Here is a 14,334-nt window from a genome sequence, read left to right on the forward strand (position 1 = left end):
CTTATTTATTATGAAATTTATGTACAGAGATAATGAGTTACAATACGAAATGCAAATACACATTTGAGTTCTTTCATCAGCCTTCATCCGGATCCTTAAAAATTGTAGATTGTAAGTAATGAAACCATAATTAATATTGCGCTACTGGCGAAAAGTATTATCTTATTTGTGCACTAGTGAAAGATTGTCGAAAATTAATAAAGTTATGGTACATTGAATTTCGACAACCCTTCACGAATGCACAATTGAGGCAATACTTTTTGTCAGTAGTGTATCACTAATCATAAGGAATGATATCCATAAAGTAAAATTCTATGGTAATTCTATGATGTGAGAATTTAAGGGGTCATGCTCAGTCAGAAATATTCAAAAAATCGATTTTTCATTTTCTACATTTTCTTTAAGTACAACATCTCGGGAATAGTCTGTGCAAGTTTCAAGGTAATCAGATTAAAACTGACAGAGTTACAGGCGTTAAAAAATGAACATTTTATATAAGTGTAAGCTTGACTTGAAACTTTAAACGCGTTTTTCTCGAAACTACATTTTTCAAGTTGGTGATCAATATTTCTCGAAAACTACTGTGTCGATTTACATGAAGCCTTTAGCGCCTTATTTCAAATCAGAAAAACTTGTCCTTGAACGAAGGAGTTTTTTTTTCGTTCCATACTTTTTTATTAATTGACCAAAAACGAATGATTTTTAGGTGAAAATTGCACTTTTTCAGGGAAATGTCCGCTATTTTGTTCCTAATCAATATTTCGAAAAACCCCACGTTCAAGGACAAGATTGGTTCTTCCATTACATAAATCTTACTGAATTTTTAATTTGAAATGAACCGTTACGAAGTTACAGTGATCACGGCAAACCACTTTTTGTGAAGATACATCCGGGAGATCGCTCACCATTTATTTACTAATAAATATTATTAAATAAAAAAATTACCTTATAATCTAGAAACTGCAATCTTTGAAACACAAACACATTTTTTGAACAAGGTCTTATAGTTTTTGAGAAAAAAATTCCTCAAGAACACTCTTTTTTCGATGTCCTGACTGAGCATTACCCCTTAATACGGAACACTCTGGTAATTATAATAAATTGAAAAGTTGCTATTGACTATTGGACATTAAGATTAGGCGATAGTTGGACGTTAAATAGAAAAACTTACGAAATTCCAGTAAATTCGTTGTTACTTCCATTACAAGAAAACAAATATCCATGGATTATCTTTGAATGGCTGTATCTCTAAGGAATCGTATTATTCTACGCGTCAAGTGGATTGTTCGGACTTATCTTTCAAATGTCATGTCGCATCAAACACGAAATTAATCACCATAGCCTGGGATTTTCGGGTAATTGCCAAGTGAATAGATTCTGTTGTACAACAAACGGACTGTCAGCCACAGACGCGTTAACTGCTGCGAACGATAATAACGCTCCATGGTATGAGAAAATATGTCATTTTATCTTGGATAAAATAGTTGGAGAAAATTAATATTACATTTGAGATAATTAGGCATCAGGCATTTGTTAAATCAGATTACTAAAATTGTTATAACTGTAGAAAGGTTGTTAAAGAGTTTAACTACATTTCATAAAGTTATCCGGTGTCAAGAACTAGAATTGTAAAAAAATTACATCAACGGTACATTGATGTAATTTTGTATAGAGTTGTGAGCAGTAAGTAACATGTACGTTAAACCGATTGAAATTTCACAAATATTCCAAAAGCAATTTTGCCACAACACTGGTGGCTTCCCTTTCACGAGCCGATGGTTGAACGAAGCGAGATCAAGAGAAGATTACATGCCCGAGTATAGAGTGGTACAACACTAATGTAACGTGTTTTTCTTTTATTTTCAGTTCTTTGTAAATGAAACTTTCATTAACATTATTCGTGAGATTTTTCTGATTTACGCGATACCAAACACGATATAATTTGGAACATATTATTTACTTATGTAGAAGGTGTTAAAAATTCATATTCTTTTATTATCGCTTCTGATAAGGTACAAAAATAAAAAAATGTTGGAGCCTTTGTTTATTCTGTACAAAAGTTTCTGAAAGATTTAAAAATGTACAATATTGAATGTCGGAAAGAAAAGAAATAAACGCATACGTACATATATTGCTACGGGAAATTGAATAGAAGAAATGGAGTTTTGGTCAGAGAGCAATTGTAGCCGTTATGTATTGAGTACAGAAAAGTATAGGAATCGAGAAAACCTATTTCTAAAGATATGTGTACAGGGTGTTTGAAAATTCACTATCGCGGCTACCATAGCGTTATTATACACTTCTGGATGGGCGGAGATCTGCAAAAGAAAGACACCGCAAAATTCATCTTGACCGTCAAATTCAAGGTCAAACTTTTTTATTATTGTATCGTATTTTACCCGTCACGAGGATAAAACTTCAGAAAGGACTATGGGTCGCAACTCAACAGTTTTCATGGAAAATTGTGTTAACGTTGCATTAGCATTCGGTTTCGCGTTATTTATAATTTACTTATATATTTCAGTCAAATGCAGGGTAAACAGCATCTATTGTCGCACATAGATACCCCAGATATACCATTATATGTCCCATACCTTCAATTCTGTGTTGCTTGCTATAAAACGTTCACAGTTCGTCGTCCCATGCATGAATAGGTCAGCACTCTTTCGACAACGTCAGCTGTCTCATATAGTACAGTCGAAATAACTACGCGCAATGGTCACGTGGTTAACGGTAAAGCGATGCTGCGTACGGCTGGTAAGTGCCTGTCGGGACGACATAGAGGCCAGAAGAGTAAGCCGATTGGGCCAATGCCAAAAATCTGTGAGTCCCAATTTTGTGACCGGTTCAATGAGGTTGGGTTATTGCGCCGCGACCAATGAAACGCGCATGACTTCTGTCTGCTAACTTACCAGCTGCTATCCGTAATGTAACACGCCAGCGGCTTCCGTTTCTTCCGAGCCTACGAGTGAACGTGAGAGCCCAAAAAAAAATAAATGCTCGCGTATCGGTGAAACAAAAGTAATGCAACGATGAAACTTATTTATTTTTGATTCTCTGTTAACCCTTTGACTGCAGATCCAACAGTATATATTTGTATCAGTATATCATTACATATATTTATTTTATAGTGTATTCTTAAAAGAGAGTATGTTGCGCGTTTATGCGAATGTCGTTTACGCTGGTGGAAGTGTGACGCACTGCGCTACTGACTCTCGTCCAGTGATGGCCGCGCAAACATAGCTCAGTATATTCTGATGACTTCGAGCTAGAGCGCGCCACAGTCAAAGGGTTAATGAAAATTGTATTATCAGATTGGTGAGATTTTTCTGAATAAAATGAGACCAAACACGACGAAATTGGATCATATTTACTTATCCAAGGAGTGTTAATAACTCGTCTCATTTAATTATCACTTCCGATAAATTACAAAAACAGGGTTTTAGACACACCTGAAATAGTAACAGTTTAGTACAATGACGGCCGTGCTGGTTTATCGTCTATCGTTGGTCGGCTGCGGTCAACAAAGTTATCAAACTAATATTTAAAAAATAGATTTTCTATAATTGTCAGGTCACGTTATTGAGATTACTTCTAATAAATTGACAAAATTTTCCTGATAAAAATGAGTCCAAACACGACCTTAATCGGATTGTCTTAAGTTGTCAATCAATACATTCTAAACACATTGTAAATCAAATAGCTTTAACATATTTTAGTTTTATTATACCCAACAAGGTTTAAGAATTAGAAACGCTTGATACTGCATGATCAGAAGTACAAGAATGATGGCATTATAGAATGTGGCGAATGAAGAAATCAAGATATTATGTATATCACTGTTACGGCGCGAAAACGAATTTCGATGTACCGTTATTTATTGTTAAAAAAATCTGTAGCCTACATAGCCATTTAATGTTTCCTCGCAGATCTGCGAGTTTTGGTTTTGGAAGGAAACTACGAATGTGTCTTTGAAATGTATAATACACATACATACATACCTTCATTATTTTATAACGAATTATATGACCAGTTAAATAATATTGCGAATAACTCATGTGTCCACGTATCTGTTACTGCATATTAAAATTATGGATGTATGTATATCATTCTGCATATAAACACACATATTCTAATACCCGACTTAGAAATATGAATATAGGTTGATTATGTATAACTAAAAAGAGTCCAATTTCTGTCATGTTTGGACTCATTTTCTTCACAAAAATCCCATCAATTTATTAAACGTAGGCATTTTTCCCTATCACCAATTGCAACCAAGTTATTCAGGTGGCCGGTTTAAGTGCCTCACCCTGTATATTTGTTTCTTTTTTAGTTTGATAGGTCTTTTAATATCATTCAGTTTTTCCACTAACAGCTTTTTCCTATATCTTGTGGTTAACAGAATATATTGAAAAAATAAAAAATTCGGTAGACTAAGGGATGATTTCATCATATTAGAATGAATTTCAGCTGAAAAAAAAATTGTTTCTTGCAAAAATTTGATGCCCTCTACAATCCCACAAAGTTTCATGAATATCGGGACCTGCGGGTGGAGAAATCTTCCTCGTGAGTGAAAGTTTTCCAACATACAGTACGTTATGTTATACATATACAAAGTTATATGTATTAGGTCATAACATATGAAATGCCCATTTGAACACGTTAGATTCTTCACCTAGATTCTATCAAGAAATATATCTTTTGCCTGTGGTATCGTTTATATAAAATTGATTGCCGATTGTTTCTTCTGTTGCGTGCATGTCTTGTTTGGAATAGTGTTCTAAGTTTTTCGTTATTGAGTAATACGTGTGAAATTCCATGTCATTTATCTTTCAGTTTTTGGGTTAGGTAGTACTAATGAATATAATATTCGTCGTTGGTATTCTAAATTTCTTCTAGCGATACCAGCCTTGAATACATATAAAGAGCAGTATAAATCTGCGAGAAATAGGAGAAATGGAGATTTGAAAGTCTTAGTTGAAACAGATCCATGCAAATTGCAAAACTCGTGATACGATCTGATACATGTGTTACGACCTAATACATGTATCATGACATACATACGAATTAGGATATCTAAGACTGAAGATAACCATGACAAAAACAATTTTGAAAATACCCATGAAAATCGTACACGTGTCATATTTCCCGGTTGGTCGCATCGTTTGCAAGCTTGTATTGCTACACAAGATAGCCATTGCCGGAGACGCCCTTATCTATCTCTTGCGAACATCTATATGGGTAGAATGAACGTCGATTATCTGAATGTCCGTTATCGGAAACGCTGATCAATCAAAACCCTGACTATCAGAACACCAAACGAGTCACGAATTCTTTCATAAACAGATCATCTAATGCTTTTATCGACAATACAATATACTGATTTTAAAAATGACAGTTGCATTGATATTCAGGAATGATTCGAAATGCACAAAGAAAATTCAAAATATAAAATTATGAATGAAGACAATATTGTTTTTGTAGAAAATAATGACATTGATGAGAAAATTATAGGAGGATGTACTTTCCTAATACTCTTCGAAGGTGAAAATTCCTTAGGTGCCGTTCAATTGTTTTTATGTCTTATTAAGCGATATTTCATGGAACAAACATCAATCTTTCTAAATTACTCTATTTCTAATCATTCTATGATATGCATTACCTTATGATCCTCCTTGGACGAACTATGTTAAAGATTACTTATCGGAATAGATTTATCTTGCAATTAGTTCGCACAGTACAGGCTATACTGTATATCCTAATTGTTTAAAAATTATAGGATTCTTTCCTTCTTTTACAGTAGCAATATAATGATATAATTAATATATGCATACAATAATATAAATTCTAAAGTATAAGAATGTGCAAATATCTGTTTAAAAATTTGCGAATTGAACGTAGAGGATGACGTTTTTATAGGGGAAATGTTACTTTTAAAAAGATTACAATAATTCAGCATGCGGACACAAATATTATAATTTTTCTGCTCGTGTTTACGAGCCGTGTTAGTCACAATTGGCAGTCGCCAAGTCGCAATAATACGACGCGAAAATACCATTACTCTACGGGAGCCATAAAAATTTTATGTCAAAGTCCAAATGCCAGAAATACCAATTCCACCTTTAGCGCGCAGCTTAAGTATCGACACAGCAGAATTTGCTGAAGAATCTCGTATTACATCCTTTCCGTTATGGCTTTTTGAATATTTCTTATGATTAATATTATTGCCATTCACATCGATAATGCTGACAGCATATTATTTTTTCTCGAATGTTAATACGAATTCCTTAGAATTGTTTTCTTCTTCGAATCTAATAGTTTTCTTCTGGTTTCTATAGTTTGCTCCTGTTGCAAATTTGTTTAAAACAGTCTAATATAAACCGAAATAGCACACACCTAGGATAATTGTTCCAGTCGCTAACTGCTGACAGAATAAAATGTAGAAACTTTGAAGAAAAAAAAATAAACCAAATTTTTATAAAATACGCTTTCATTTAAATTCATAAAATAATTAATGAACTAAAAAGAGAAAAATCATTTATCACATAATTTAATGGAAATAGGAGATTCAATAATTCTTTTTACAAAGTTCATCTACAAGTTTATATCACAAATAATAAAAGCGTGGGACCCCTAAATAACGAAATCTAATAATCGAATTGCATTGCCAAAAGTGTAAGCCATTATCTTTACAGCGAATCACGTAGAAAATTGTCGAAGGAGCGATCAAAGGAGATGTTATGTGATGTTCTCTGATATGAATCTTTCAGCGAAAGCTCTTTACATCGAAGCTGCAAGAATTCTTCGTCGGAGGCGTCTTGTACGAAACTAATATCGACAGTGATTCGAAAGCGTATGAAAAAGAACGATGAAAGGAAACGACGCGTGCCGATTTTTGTTGGATCGTACGTCCTCTATGCCGTTTTCGAAGCATGAATTATGCATTCGCTGTGAAGTATCGACGCTGCCTGAATAGAGGGCGTTTGCAGCGTATTATTGCGATAAATCAATGATTTATCGCTGACGATCCTGTGAGCGTAATTTCCCGTCCTGTCGTTTATTCCAAGCGGATCACAGTAAAGCACTGTGGGTTTTGAAAATTCTTGGAAAGACTATTGAACTGATTATTCCATGAATGAAGATGTACGAAAAAATTTGCGATAAGATAAGAAATTACAAAACTTTCCAAAATAATGCTCATTTAAAAGTTTTTAAAAAGTTGACTATGTTTTAATTTTTTCTAACATTTGCGTTTCGTCGTGGCAAATATATATTTTATTTTATATAAATTTTCTTTGGAAGTCGTTCAAAGAGTATTTAAGAAATTTCTTAAACTAATACTTTTTTACTTGAGAAATAAGGTGTTGATTATTGGCGTCAGAAATTTTAAGGAATGATTCTATATGTCAGAATAGTGAATTTAAAATAGTGAAAGTTTGCTCGAATTCTGCTCGAGGCTACGTTTTCAAGTTACTGAGATTCGGACCAGAATCGCCCGAAACCAGGCAATCCAAGTACAAGAAAAAGTATAGTGTGTATAATATATATTTTTATATCATAGTTAAAGAAAAGATATCTAACACTTACACTCGGGCTTGGACTATTTACTTGCGTCATTTCATAAAAGAGCATAACTCTTCTCGTTCAAATCCTCAAAGTAAGCCACAGCGCACGCACAGAATGAGTACCAAATGAACTAACTTAAAGAAACCAAAAATTCACTATAATCAAGAAATTAAATTAGCACTATCAAAAATTTCGAGGACTATCTCACACCGACTAGATGTGTTCGCGTTGATGACAGCGGTCAAACTAAGGAAGCGTTATTCTAATCGCACGCAAAGGAGAGAAAAGTAATAAAAGCATGTAAATAGCGAGTGATATAGTTCTACCTGTTCTATGGCAGGGTCGCAATGCTCGAGACTAACCTACAGATGTTGGGATTGTACCACGGAAAAGGTGCAAACCTATGGTTGGCTAATTGTACAAACTAAGGGAGTGTTTTTTCTTTGACTGACGTAACGTTAGGTACGCTCTGCACAGTGGTCGATTATTTTAAAAAGCGGTAGAAAAATAAGTATTACTTGAAAACTTACATTATTGGCAAAAAATAGAATTAAACATACCTTTTAATCTTCGTAGATAGACGTATCATTCCTGTCATGTAATGACTTAATGTCATTATTGAGCATCACAGTTTTCGTTAATGAAAATTCCCATAAGGTCTATTATTACGGGGTCTGGCCTAATACAAAGCATATGAAACTGGTTTTCTAAGTTCTGTTGAAGAGATGGCACTGTGCAGACGCGTGTCTAAGAAACCCCGCTGGTGATCAAATGGTCAGAAACCATTTTGGCCACTCCGAAGGTTTGTAGGCATTTAAGCTAATTTATGATTTCCAGCCTATAGAACGGAGCAAACCGCAAGAAGCCACAGCTATTTTGAGATTCTGCAATTGCAGTAATGAATATTATGTTATATGCAACAACAAAAATTCATTCCAATACATGCCAAAGAAGTTACATACCAGTATTCATGTTAGGGGCTAAATCACAAATTGCACCCGATTATCTAACTAATTCAATGATTCTTGTCATACTTTAAAGCCAGATTTTCAGTATTTTAAACAGTTTGGAAAATATTCATTTCGGTGAAATAGATAAATGATTATTCAGATTCAAATAATTGCCAATTATTTCAATGTTTTCAGTTATAAATAATATCGAGCACAAAAACACTTGTCAATTATTGGTATTCGACACTAATAAATCAAAAGACAGAACAATGTTCAATTTACAAAATATTTTTTTTCTAATTTTTGTCCCATTTCTTAGAAGAATCGACCATTGTACGTCTCACATTGCCTGATTTCAGGCGTTTCTGACCCCAACTTTGGATTGTTAATAACTTGAAAATGATGCATCTAACACAATTATGTCATTCTTGGTTTTCCTTTCATTTTGTCACGTAGAATTCTCATTTAAAGTTTCTGACACGTGTCAAATGCCTCATATAAGCCCCTATTATAAATAATGAACGTACCTAATTGATAAAATTCATATGTGTGCCACAAAATATGAGGTCTAATTTTTCCGAATTATGGTACTACACGTTCTACTCAATATACGTGTATAAATAACGATATTGGTATACTAAAATGGTGCACTAAAAACTCATTATATACATCTTATAAATGTTTAAATATTCAAAGGCAATTTTAGATTTACAAAAGGTTTACATTTCCTCGTGGACAGATCCAATTTTTTATACTATGATATAAAAATACATGTATCTTTCTTGAAAAGGATAGAATTCTCTATTCCCAGGAGAAGAATTAACGTTTGAATTTTTACTTACATCTATGTCCTATATTCATGTTCTTCCAGAATCCTTTATTTTCAGTGATCAGATGTTGTATTTCTAATAGTAGTTATTTATCAAATATCTTGTACCATATAACACAGAATATAAACTATAAACTTCTAAACCAAAACAGATTATCTTTAAAATTTCTATTATTATAATATTTTACTTAGACAAGTTGAAAAAGTTTCAATTTTAATCTGTTTTAATTACATTATCCTCAGTTTCTGCAAATTCTGCACTCCGTTGGGAAAAATTTTCTTGCTTAAAAAAGTTTGACAAATCATCGTATTAAGAAGATCATATAGTAGCTGCTTCCTCTCGGGGCTTCAGTTTTTGGAAAACTATCTCAATAATTTGTGTCAAATTTTTAACAGTATAGTTATCATTTTATCTTTATTGAAATTAACAGCCACAATAATACGAAGGTTATGCTTCTTAGAATATATTTACGAAGCGATTGTGTGCTCAGAAACGGCCTCGTGATTTATTTCCTCCCCGTACAATCGATGAATACATACTCTCGGCGCAAATTAAAATTACACGGGTACTTGAAAACGATTCATGAATATTTCATCAGAATCAGAATATTAACAATGTTTCCGCAGCCGTGCTAGCGCCGAGAAGTAATCGGAACTACACTACCGTTCAAAAGCTTACGATGACTTACCATATTCGTAACTTTAAAAAAAAGTACATATACTAAGAACTTTTTAAGTTACACGGTTTTAGTAAAATGCACTGAAAATAAAAAATAATTTTTTTATCGCAACATTTTTGGTCATACGTGACTAAAAATAAAATCTTGGGACGCCCACAAAAAAATTGTATTAGGGTATTAACAGAATTTTAAGGAACAATAGAAGTGATAACAGAAATGAGATACAATAGAGTGATTATTAATCTTTGCTAAATAATATGCATTTCCAATAAATACATGTCTTTAATGGCGATTTTTTGTACCCGTACAAAATAGTCAATTACAAATAAAATACTGTATCACCTACCATCGGGTTAATACTATAAAAAGTATAGTCGTAAATTAGTTCACAGTTAAGATGTTTTTAAACGAAACGGAAATATGTCTATAGTCTTTGTATTTATCTCAATTCTAATTATCATTACACTATTAGTGAATATTAATAAAACACTATTACACTAAAACTAATAAAGCACTAATAACCCATATAACATCCGAAAGAAAAATGTGACGGTGTAAATACTTTCTGTTCCACTGAATTTGTTTATGACTATATAGCATGGTTGGTATCTACTTATTTTATTCACAGTGATGCAACGGAAGATACAAGGAAGACGCATTTTTTCTGAAAAAGTTATGTAACTATTTGTATGTTGTTCATTAACACGTTCACCGCGGAGCTTATTTCTACTGACTTTTCGTTCACGCTGATTGTATTACTAGACAATTTGAATTGATATTAAGTGACGGTTACCAGTGTCCAATGTAGTGTAAAGGGGGAGTTCTATGTCGATTACCAATGATTGACGCCGCGATAAATGTGTTAAAAAAATCTAATTCGATTGATCTTTCGGAAAACGATCTTAAAAGAACCCCCCGGGCAAAATGTTAAAAAAATGGGAGATGTTGGATTTTATTAATATACTCTTTAGGATAATAACAAAATCTTTCATTTCAATTTTTCGCTGTTGGTGCATTTGGTAGGTGGCGGTTAGCGTAGCATTGCCAAAAACAGATACCTAAAAGATAAGCAGGATTTCAGAAGATCTAATGGACCGATTCAAAAAAACCTTGAAGCACTTGATTCGTAATTGGACTTGCTATCGTATTATGTACGAACATAACTTTTAAAACACGAGTTCTTTTTTTACAAGCTTTTTCATGGTTAAAATTACCTGTTTTTTGCACTATTTAGTTTAAATACGTACCAATCATCGTAATTTTGTTTTTTTTCCCGTGAGTATAGATGATGCGATAGCATTGATATGAATTGTAAGAAACTTTTTCAATTTCCGATGATCCTGTGACTGTTATAGCTACAGTTCGGGCACCTGTTTTTGGCAGCACTGCACTAAGCGCCACCTACCAAACGAACCACAGCGAAAAATTGAAACAACTAAATTTAATTATTACCCCATAGAGTGCATTAATAAAAGTCAACAACCATGTAATGATATGTTATAAACACTTTTTTTACGAAATTCATAAATGTCTCCTATTTTTTGGACGTTTAGACTGGAGGTTCTCTATAAACTTTTGAGCGGTAGTGTACAACGGCGGGCTAAGGGACTCGTGCCACATCCGGAGGCGTGTTTGGCGATGCATCATTTTTCCGGATTCGTTCGCGCAGGCTGAACGAAAACAAGAGGCCGAAAGAGGTGATCCTCTTCGGGGTCGATAAAAGGAAGTCAGTTACGGATACCGTCTCCACGGTTCCATCCAATTTCTACATGGTAACCAAATGTATTGGGGACTTTCATATTTCCCTCGCCTTCGTATCTGTAGAAACAGGAGCATTGTACCGGGAACCAATTTCTCCAACCGCGTCAGGGATTTCTTTCGTCTTCTTCGATTAAGAAAGGGCGAACGTACGCATGTCAAGCATTCATGGCCCCTCAAAAACCGAGACTCTTCGATCGATCGGATTCATTGAAATTCTGATTCGAACGTCTGGGCACGCGAGACATTCATTCAGTATTACGTAGGTACTTCCGGATTCGCTTACTGTCTTGAGTACTTTTGACGTGTCGGACGCTTCATTGCGTTTCGTATCTCGTGAAGTGCAGTATGAAGATAGCCTGGTTCGTCGTCCGATTTGACATAGTAGAATCTGCGCGTATTTCTTCGATTTACAATAATTAAAGGTATCCTAACAAAAATGAGTCTTGTCAATTTTTGCTTGTTTCCCCAGGGAAGTAAAGAAATACTCTGGAATTTTTATGAATTTTAAGAGTCGATCGGTTCTCTTTTACAGAATAAATCAAGACACTGGTCGTTCTTGATAGTATAGATTTCACTATGTTGTGAGTCCCGCTTCTGACTATTAGGATCTGTCGTTGTTACAAAAAATTGAACATTTGGCAAGGTCAGTTTTTGTTATATGGTCCTCAGTTAATCCATTCATGTCCGCATCGAGACGAAGTGAACATAATTTTCTTTGATGAGGATTAATTGTTCACATTATGATGAGACTGGTGAATATGACGAAGCTGGGAGAAAAACAGTAAAGAGCAAATGATTGACCCTTAGTACAAGTAATTGAATAGTATTAATTAACTTTTAAAATTATATGTTAATGATGCTTATTGTCACCAAGACAGATTGAATATAATTAGTATCAACAGGTTTTTGTTTAGTCTTGATTCCTATTTACTAACAAATATCACTGAATTCATTAACATGTTGTCGTCATAACACAAAATATAAAAGGACAATGAATACCTGAATACTACAATTATAATGTAACTTTTTTCATAATGAAATGTATAATAAATGTTTGCACGTTCTACCTTTCTGAGTATAGGTTGTAATTAATGCATACGTATAAATAGGCTGTTGTTGATGTATTTTTTCAAATTTGGTTGCTATTTTCTATGAATGTATTTGACACAGTTCGACAAACCGATGACAGTTATAAAAATTTGTGTTTCAAGAATTTGTTCAATGAATTAATAGAAGAAGAATCACGAGAGGCTCGTGGAATGAATGTCGTATTTATCGCAACACAACTGTTGTCACAGGTCGGAATATATGTATACATGTATACCGACAAGAATTCAGTAAAACAAACGGGAAGATCGCGACTTTCGCACGTGAACAAAATTGATAGATTGGAATTTAGGCGGAATGTTATGCTCACTTGCATGACTATCTCAGCGAAAGTCTGTGGCCATTAATATCGTCCCTCGATGTTAGTACAAGACAGTAGTTTTACGAACAGTTCGAAGAAATGAGTATTACGCACAAAAGATAATAAAGTTTTGCTTTCTTAGCGTGTTCTCGTAGCTGTTCGTGTCCCTGGAAAATTTTTTTCTTCGAATTGTATTGCAAACTAATCTGAATACACTTCAATAACTATTAATTTATTTACGGAGAAAAAATATTCATACTTTTATGTTTTATGAAGTAATATATTATCGATATATTTTATTAAAATCCAGAACCGCTCAAAGTTACTACACAAGGAATGATGTATTCAGAGAATTTATTTTCATTTTAGAATGATCGATGTTCCAGCAACATTGCAGCAATCGATTAAAAGCTATTTTTACATAATGTTGCAATGCACTTATTTTGGGCGTTTGCATGAATAATTACTATAATAGACATACAAACTCGTTCGAAGGAATATTCTTCACAAGAGCTAGCGACTATTAATATTAATGATTAATTGTTAACATTAATATTCGGTAAGTAGCAAATAGAGAAATATTGAAATTAATTTATCTTGGCCCATCAGCCGCGGGCGATTTTCATATTTTTCTACACAAAATTGCGGGTGAAATTTATATCTTTGCATAGGTTTATCATAAGGAGGCTTTTAATGCAATACAAAAAAAGTGATCAAAATAAATGGAGAAAAAAGGAATATTTTTATATTTTAATATTTTCATGTGAAGTAACGTCTCTATGTGTTCAAATACACATATAATAATTCTCGCTGTTCAGATATTTTAAAAATTTAATGCCACGCGATAATAGCATGGCCCGCCGAAATTAACAGAATAAGTACAATGCGATTTCGGTGTAGCCGGCGGAGGTTGGTTAATGAATACAATCCAGTGCAACGATACTGAAATTCACAATCTTGGAACATGTGCGATTTTTGAAACTTTTAATTGGAGTAAACAACCTCGTCTACGAAGTCAAATATTTGCTTGTAGCTCCTGCTTCTACGAGAAAGGTATTAGTGAAAGGATCGCTGGCAAGTTTAATTTTAATTTTCTTCCTATGCAGGGGATGCTCAGGAATAATATATGTATAACAA

The sequence above is a fragment of the Dufourea novaeangliae genome, unplaced genomic scaffold (genome assembly GCF_001272555.1).
Source record: "Dufourea novaeangliae isolate 0120121106 unplaced genomic scaffold, ASM127255v1 scaffold108, whole genome shotgun sequence".
NCBI classification, from domain to species: domain Eukaryota; kingdom Metazoa; phylum Arthropoda; class Insecta; order Hymenoptera; family Halictidae; genus Dufourea; species Dufourea novaeangliae.